The 6753-nt window shown below is 38.2% G+C and overlaps 1 pseudogene; it reads right to left on the minus strand.

The window, feature by feature from the left end:
• Positions 1-419: 419 nt before the first annotated feature.
• On the minus strand, positions 420-3678 carry LOC107415745 (MDIS1-interacting receptor like kinase 2-like; annotated as a pseudogene).
• Positions 3679-6753: the final 3075 nt, after the last annotated feature.

The raw sequence follows: 6753 nt of genomic DNA on the forward strand, positions 1-6753 counted from the left end.
TACAGCAGTGTATAAGCTAGCTATGAAAAGAAGTTAGGCTTTCTGCTTTCGTATTGTTCTGTTCTTTCTTCTTTACATAATTTTCTCTGTAAACAAACAGTAATGAGAGAATAAAATTTTCCTTTTTGTTTTCTACTTCTTTTCATAATTTTGGCTAAGGCTATCATTGGATCAAGATAACTACATAAATCAATTTTTGCTTTTCCCTTGAGAGCATACAAATGGAGCATTTATTATTTCTTATTCTACGCATTACCTTGTTTTTTTAGTGAACGCTTGACAAAATATGGTTAATTAAGAGCCACGCATGCATTAATTTCAATCTTACATATTCAAGAAAATTTATTTTTGACACAATTTCTTACCATTGGCATCATGTTTATTATAGTCCCACAACATTGAGAAAATCATAATTAACCTTAAATTTTACAAATCTGATCACTTTGGTCATAGTCTACATAGACCTGTGTGTTCATGAGTTGCCTAAGTGAAATTTCATGTAAGCATTGATTGGCTAATGGCGTCCTGCAAGCAAGAAACTGTGAAGAAACACATTTCATGGTTGGTCGACAGTTTAGGTTAGCATGTAAGCAAGCCAAGGTAATTTTAGAAATAAGAAGAACACTATGCAAATCCGATCGACTTCTTGGAGGCGGTAACCTTTGGTCCAATATATCAACTAGCAATAGATTTTGGGTAGATGATGATGATAATGATGCCAACAGTTCTTTTGGATGCCTTCCCATTAATATTTCAAGTGTCACAACCCCAAAGCTATAGACGTCACATTTTTTGTTACAGCCATGGTATTCGCAAACTCTACAATGTTAACAAAATGGAACAAATATATTTATAAGGTCCTTAAATGAAATAAACAACATTAGTACATACTTACCAAGAGCAATATAACCATGAGTACCAACTATTACGTTACTTTGGATGGAAGAATTAGGATCTTAGAGTTTTGCAATGCCAAAATCAGCTACAATAGCCTCTAGTTCAAAGCTGAGCAAGATGTTGCTGGTGGTAATATCACGATGAATAATTGGTGTAGCACAATCATGATGCATGTAACACAATGCATGCACTATACCTTGGATAATATTCACTTTTTTCCTCCAATCCAATTCAACAGATTCCGCATTGTTATTTAATACACAAAACAAGCTCCCTCTTTCCATGTATTCGTAGATAAAAAACATGCATTTTTTATGCAAACAGAAGCCACAAAGTCTCACAATATTCCTGTGTTGCAGTTCTGTCAATGTTTTCACCTCATTTGTGAAAGTTTTCCTGAGAACTTGCTCTTCAGCCTCTAAGCTATGAAGTTTTTTCAAAGCAATTACTCTGCCACTAGATAGCTTTGCTCTATAGACACTTCCATAGCCACCGCTACCAATGCAATACTTGATATCAAAACCCTCTATTGCTTGAATGATGTCTTTGAATGCTATTTTCCCATCATAATTCCATATCGAAAATATATCTCCATTCTTTGTTGTGATTATCTCGCCAACTGATGATTTGCAATTTTTATTTTAGCACCCAAGTTTGTAGAACATTGGAACAATAAACACGAGAAGAGATAAGATAAAAATAACAGAGATGGGAATGAATACGATAATTCTTTTGAATTTGATTTTGTGGGAGTGCTGTCCAAGTCCAGGTTCAACTTGGTTAATGACGCCCCCGTCCTCATCATAAGATTCAGAGCAGGGGGAAAACTCGTAAGGTTACCACATAATTCTTTGTCGACATCGAGATCAAGTGAATTATTCAAGCATTGAACTATAATAGAATAGAGGATGCTACCATTGAGATTGTTATGGGCAAGGTTCAAGGTGGTCAAGTTTTTAAGGTTGCCAAGTTGATAAGGTATTTCTCCAACAATTGAATTGTAGGCGAGGTTCAAGGTGGTCAAGTTTGGGAGGTTGCCAAGCTGGGAAGGCATTTCTCCAACAATAGAGTTGTTGGCAAGGTTCAAGGTGATCAAGCTTGTGAGGTTGCCAAGTTGAGAAGGTATCTCACCGGCAATCGAATTGCAACTGAGGTCCAGAAAAGTGAGAGAAGAAAGGAAACATATCTCGGTTGGGATGCTTCCATTGAAGTGGTTTCCTGACAAATCAATCTCTTGTATACTCTCAAGACCACCCAAACATGACACAAGTGGACCTATGAGGTTGTTGGAACTCAGTTTCAAACTTGTCAGATTCCTCAAATAGCCTATTTTGAAGGGGATGGAACCACTTAGCTTGTTCAAACTAAGGTGCAGATTTTGTAAATTGGTTAAACCACACAAAGAAGAAGGAAATTGGCCAGTTAATTGGTTAAATTCGAGCCCCAAGAATACCAGATTTTTGAGATTCCCAATTTCTGAAGGGATGGAGCCATTAATCTTGTTAGACTAGAGACTGAGCTCAATCAACTTGGATAGATGACCCAATGTTGGTGGGAGTGGTCCATCTAGATTATTGCCATTCAACTGAAGAGATGAAGCAACTTCTCTGCTAGTTGTCCAATTGATAGAGGGATGGGACCATTTATTTTGTTGGAATTCAGGTGCAGTTGGGACAATTTAGTCAACTGACACATAGATGGAGGCAGTTGACCAATGAGCTTGTTCTCACCAAGATCTAAAACTATAAGGTTTGTGAGGTTCCATATTTGTGGAGGAATTGAACCATGGATATTGTTGGAAAAAAGTGAAAGAAAATTTAAGTTGGTCAAATGACCAAGACTAGATGGTAATGGTCCAGCGAGGCAATTGTCACTTAAGATTAGAGTATGAAGGTTACTTAGGTTGCCTATTTCCGGAGGAATAGAACCACTGATTTGGTTTGCAAAAGGTGAGAGATAAGTCAAATTGGTCAGTCGAAACAGAGACAATGGCAGTGGTCCATTGAGCTTGTTACTGGATAGGGACAAGGAATGAAGCCTTTTCAGCTTTCCTATGCTATCTGGGATGGAACCATCAATTTCATTATTGGAAGCGTCAAACTGAATCAAATGGGTGAGGCTTGTGAGTGAAAAAGGTAACTGGCCATTGATTTGATTGTGAGAGACACTCAAGCTAGTGATTTTCTTCATATGAAGACCAATTTCTGAAGGGATTGGACCATAGATGTTATTGTAGCTCAGGTTCAATTCAACAAGTTTTTTCAGATTGCCTAATTGTGGAGGAACAGAACTGTTGATTCGATTATGAGAAATATCAAGCGTCTTCAGCTTGGAGATGCTTCCTAATGAAGGAGGTAACTCACCCGTAAGATTGTTATGAGAAAGGTCGAGGTGGGTAAGCTTTGAAAGAGCAGCTATCTCCGGAGGGATGCTTCCCACCAGTCCAGCTCCCGCAAGTTCCAGACGGACAACTTTCCCGAACGAAGGGCAGTTAACAAATGTAAGAGACCTGTTTTCTACCACACAACTGCCGCTCTCTGGAGAAACGTTTGGAGCGCTCCCATTCCGAACAACATGATCATCATCACCATCATTGCAAGTAATGCCATGCCAGTTGCATGGATCAGTCGTACCAATGTTGAAATGATTATTATCCAACCACCCAAAGTCCGTGGAAAAATTTGCAGCATAGCTGCTCAAGACAAGGGAAGCCCACGAGGTTACTGCCACTGCAAGTACTGCAGCAACACTGAAAATGGAAATACAAATGGAAGATGACATATGCACAATGCTATAATATGCTCTAATATACCAACCAATTAGTTTGATGACTTAACCAGTTATTTGTATATGATATGTATTTATAATGCCTCCTCTTCCGTGGAAACATAGAAATGAATGGACATATATATATATATATATATATATAGTAAACAAGTAAAGATGTAAATGATTGTTAATTAGCTTGGATTTGGAGGATCAATATAGTAAGCCTTTTTGGCTTTTTAATTTTTATATTCTATTCTTTTTTTACTTTTATAACATCGAATGGATAAATAATCTTGAGAATGACGCCCATTCCATCCTTAACTTGTAATGGAATATGATATTGTGTGTTTGCGTGGCTTACCAGTTAAAAAATTTTATTTTGTTTTTTGTTTTCCTTTCCAAATGGCTTTTTTGCAACCATTATTAATTGTAACTCTATGCCTGATTTGAAAATTATTCCATAAATTGTGAGATTAGTAACCTTATAATTAGCCTATGAACTTTCTAAGTAGTTAGCGTCTTGTGAATTGTGATAACAATTGTAATTTTTTTTTTTTTTTAGATTATAAAATTGGAGGAAATCGTAAACATACACAATGCGCACGGTTTAACAAATTGGTACATGTTTACAATTCTCTCCGATATTTAGAGAAGTCTAGAAGGGTAATATTAATACTAATTTCCATAGTTCAAGAAGAATTTACGACCTCTCTACATCGAACATAGTTTAGGAGTATTGATGCAAATTCCTTTTTTTATTACTCAATTGTGCTCCCACAGTTTACGTTTAATTTCTTCATCCACTTATCTCTTTAATTTAGTTTTAAATAAAAATGCTTTTAGAATCCAATGTAAATCTTTGCATAGTTTTTTCCTTTCTAATACTCGCAAAACATATTGATTATTAATTACTTTATCATGAAAGTGTAGTTTTCCTCTTCCTTTTTCTCTTTTTTATTTCTCTTTGGGTATACGTCTTCGTACCAAACACGTCCAAATTACTTTCTTAACTTGAATGTATCATTCCTTTTTTTTTTTTTTTCCCCTATAGTGCTAATTAACTACTCCATATGTGGTAGTCTTCAATTATTTCAATTATCAATAATGATACAATTATTAAAATATTTATCAAATTTATTTACTACATAACACGTGTTAAAATATTTTTTTTATTAGTATATTTATATAATTTAAATATAAATAAGTAAACATCTATAGATAAATGAATAAAAAAAATTAACCAATTAAATATTATTACATCATTCATTACATCATTTGATAAATAAATTTATAAAATACTTTAATAATTATAATATTATTATTCAATTATATATACATATTATCTAATTTTACTATAATAAACTTGCATGCTCACCCTTATCACCCTTATAGTAGGCGTTTCAAACCACCACATAAGATGAGTATGAAGTTTGCAAATTTCCCTTTTACGCCCCTCATCATATGTGGTGGGGCATAACATACCAACTATAAGGTGAGCATGTAAGCCTATAGGATCAACTGTTCATTGACTTATTAACATGTCCAAAAATGCATGTCCCATCACATCTAAATGTCACGTCCCGTGCAAAAGGAGTAAAACCCTTGAGGTTTAACCGGAAGGTTCTACACTCTCCATGAAGATCCATGAGAAGTTCGGAATATTCTAGAGAATTCAAGAGAAACCTAGACTAATGGAGATGAGAATCTCTCTAGAATACTCCATGTAAATATCTTGTACATAACCCTAGAATAATCTAGAACTCTACCTAGATAGGTGACATGTGTACATATCTAGAACTTTCCTACATGCCAAGCCCTCTATATAAAGGGGTTGGTCTCTCATTTGTAACATATCCAAGAATCCAAGCATTCTAGCAATACAAGTATTCTCCACATTCTCTCAAACTCTCCTACTTCCTACTCTTTTACTCTTAGCTTCCGCATTTTCATAGCTTGTGGGCAAGGCTTACTTAGCAAGGGAGGTGCTAAGTGCCGCACGGGAGTGTTGGAAAAGTTAGGCCCGTGACAGTTGGTATCAGAGCCAATTGCTGCTCAAGCATATCGTTGGTGTAGCGTGGAAGTAGGCAAGATGGCTAGCTCGGATGTTACCATCAATGTGGAGGGAGCTACTGAAGTGCGAGGTCGTGAAGTGCAACGCAACCCCAATGCGGGGAAGCAGAGGCATAAGTCCAAGTCCAAGGATGTGATGACCGGCGTAGAGTTGCGCTTGGAGGAGCATGCATCCCGAGTACAAGAACGGTTTGAGGCGCTGGAGGGTCGCATAGATGGGCTAGAGTCGGAGGACATTGCCATCAATCAAGCCGTGAGGGGGTTACTCAATGGGCTGGATGATGCCTTAAGGAGGGAGCTCCGCGCGACACGCGACCAATGCATGGGGGAGGTAGCAGACCTTCGTGCAATGTTGGAGAGAGAATTGGATGCCATCCGCACCCAAATGGAGGATATGCGGGGTGATTGGGCTCTTTGCAAGAGGGCGGTGGCGTCGGGGACGACCACCATACGCGAGGGGCCACGTATCGATGTGCCAAAGCCCAAGTCCTACTCCGGGGCAAGGAATGCGAGGGAGCTCGAGAATTTCCTTTGGGGCTTGGAGCAATACTTTGAAGCAATGGGCATTGTGGACGATGCTTCAACGATAAGGACTGCCACTCTCTACCTTAGCGATACGGCAATGTTATGGTGGAGAAGGAGGCATAGTGACATCGAGCGAGGTACGTGCACTTTCCATACTTTTGATGACTTTAAAAAGGATATCAAAAGGCAATTCTATCCGGAGAATGCCGAAGATGAGGCAAGGAGTCGCCTTCGACGACTCAAGCAAGTAGGCCATATCCGGGAATACATCAAGGAGTTCACCAACTTGGTGTTGGAGATCCCGGACCTATCGGATAAAGACTCCCTTTTCTACTTCATGGATGGACTACAACCTTGGGCCAAGACGGAGTTGAAGAGGCGTGGAGTACAAGATTTGGCTAGTGCCATTGCGTATGCCGAAGGCTTCATCGACTACTCCAACCAAAGAGACTCTCCAAGGCCAAAGGAATGGAAAGACAACTATGGAAAAGG

The sequence above is a fragment of the Ziziphus jujuba genome, chromosome 4 (assembly GCF_031755915.1).
Source record: "Ziziphus jujuba cultivar Dongzao chromosome 4, ASM3175591v1".
In the NCBI taxonomy this organism is placed as follows: domain Eukaryota; kingdom Viridiplantae; phylum Streptophyta; class Magnoliopsida; order Rosales; family Rhamnaceae; genus Ziziphus; species Ziziphus jujuba.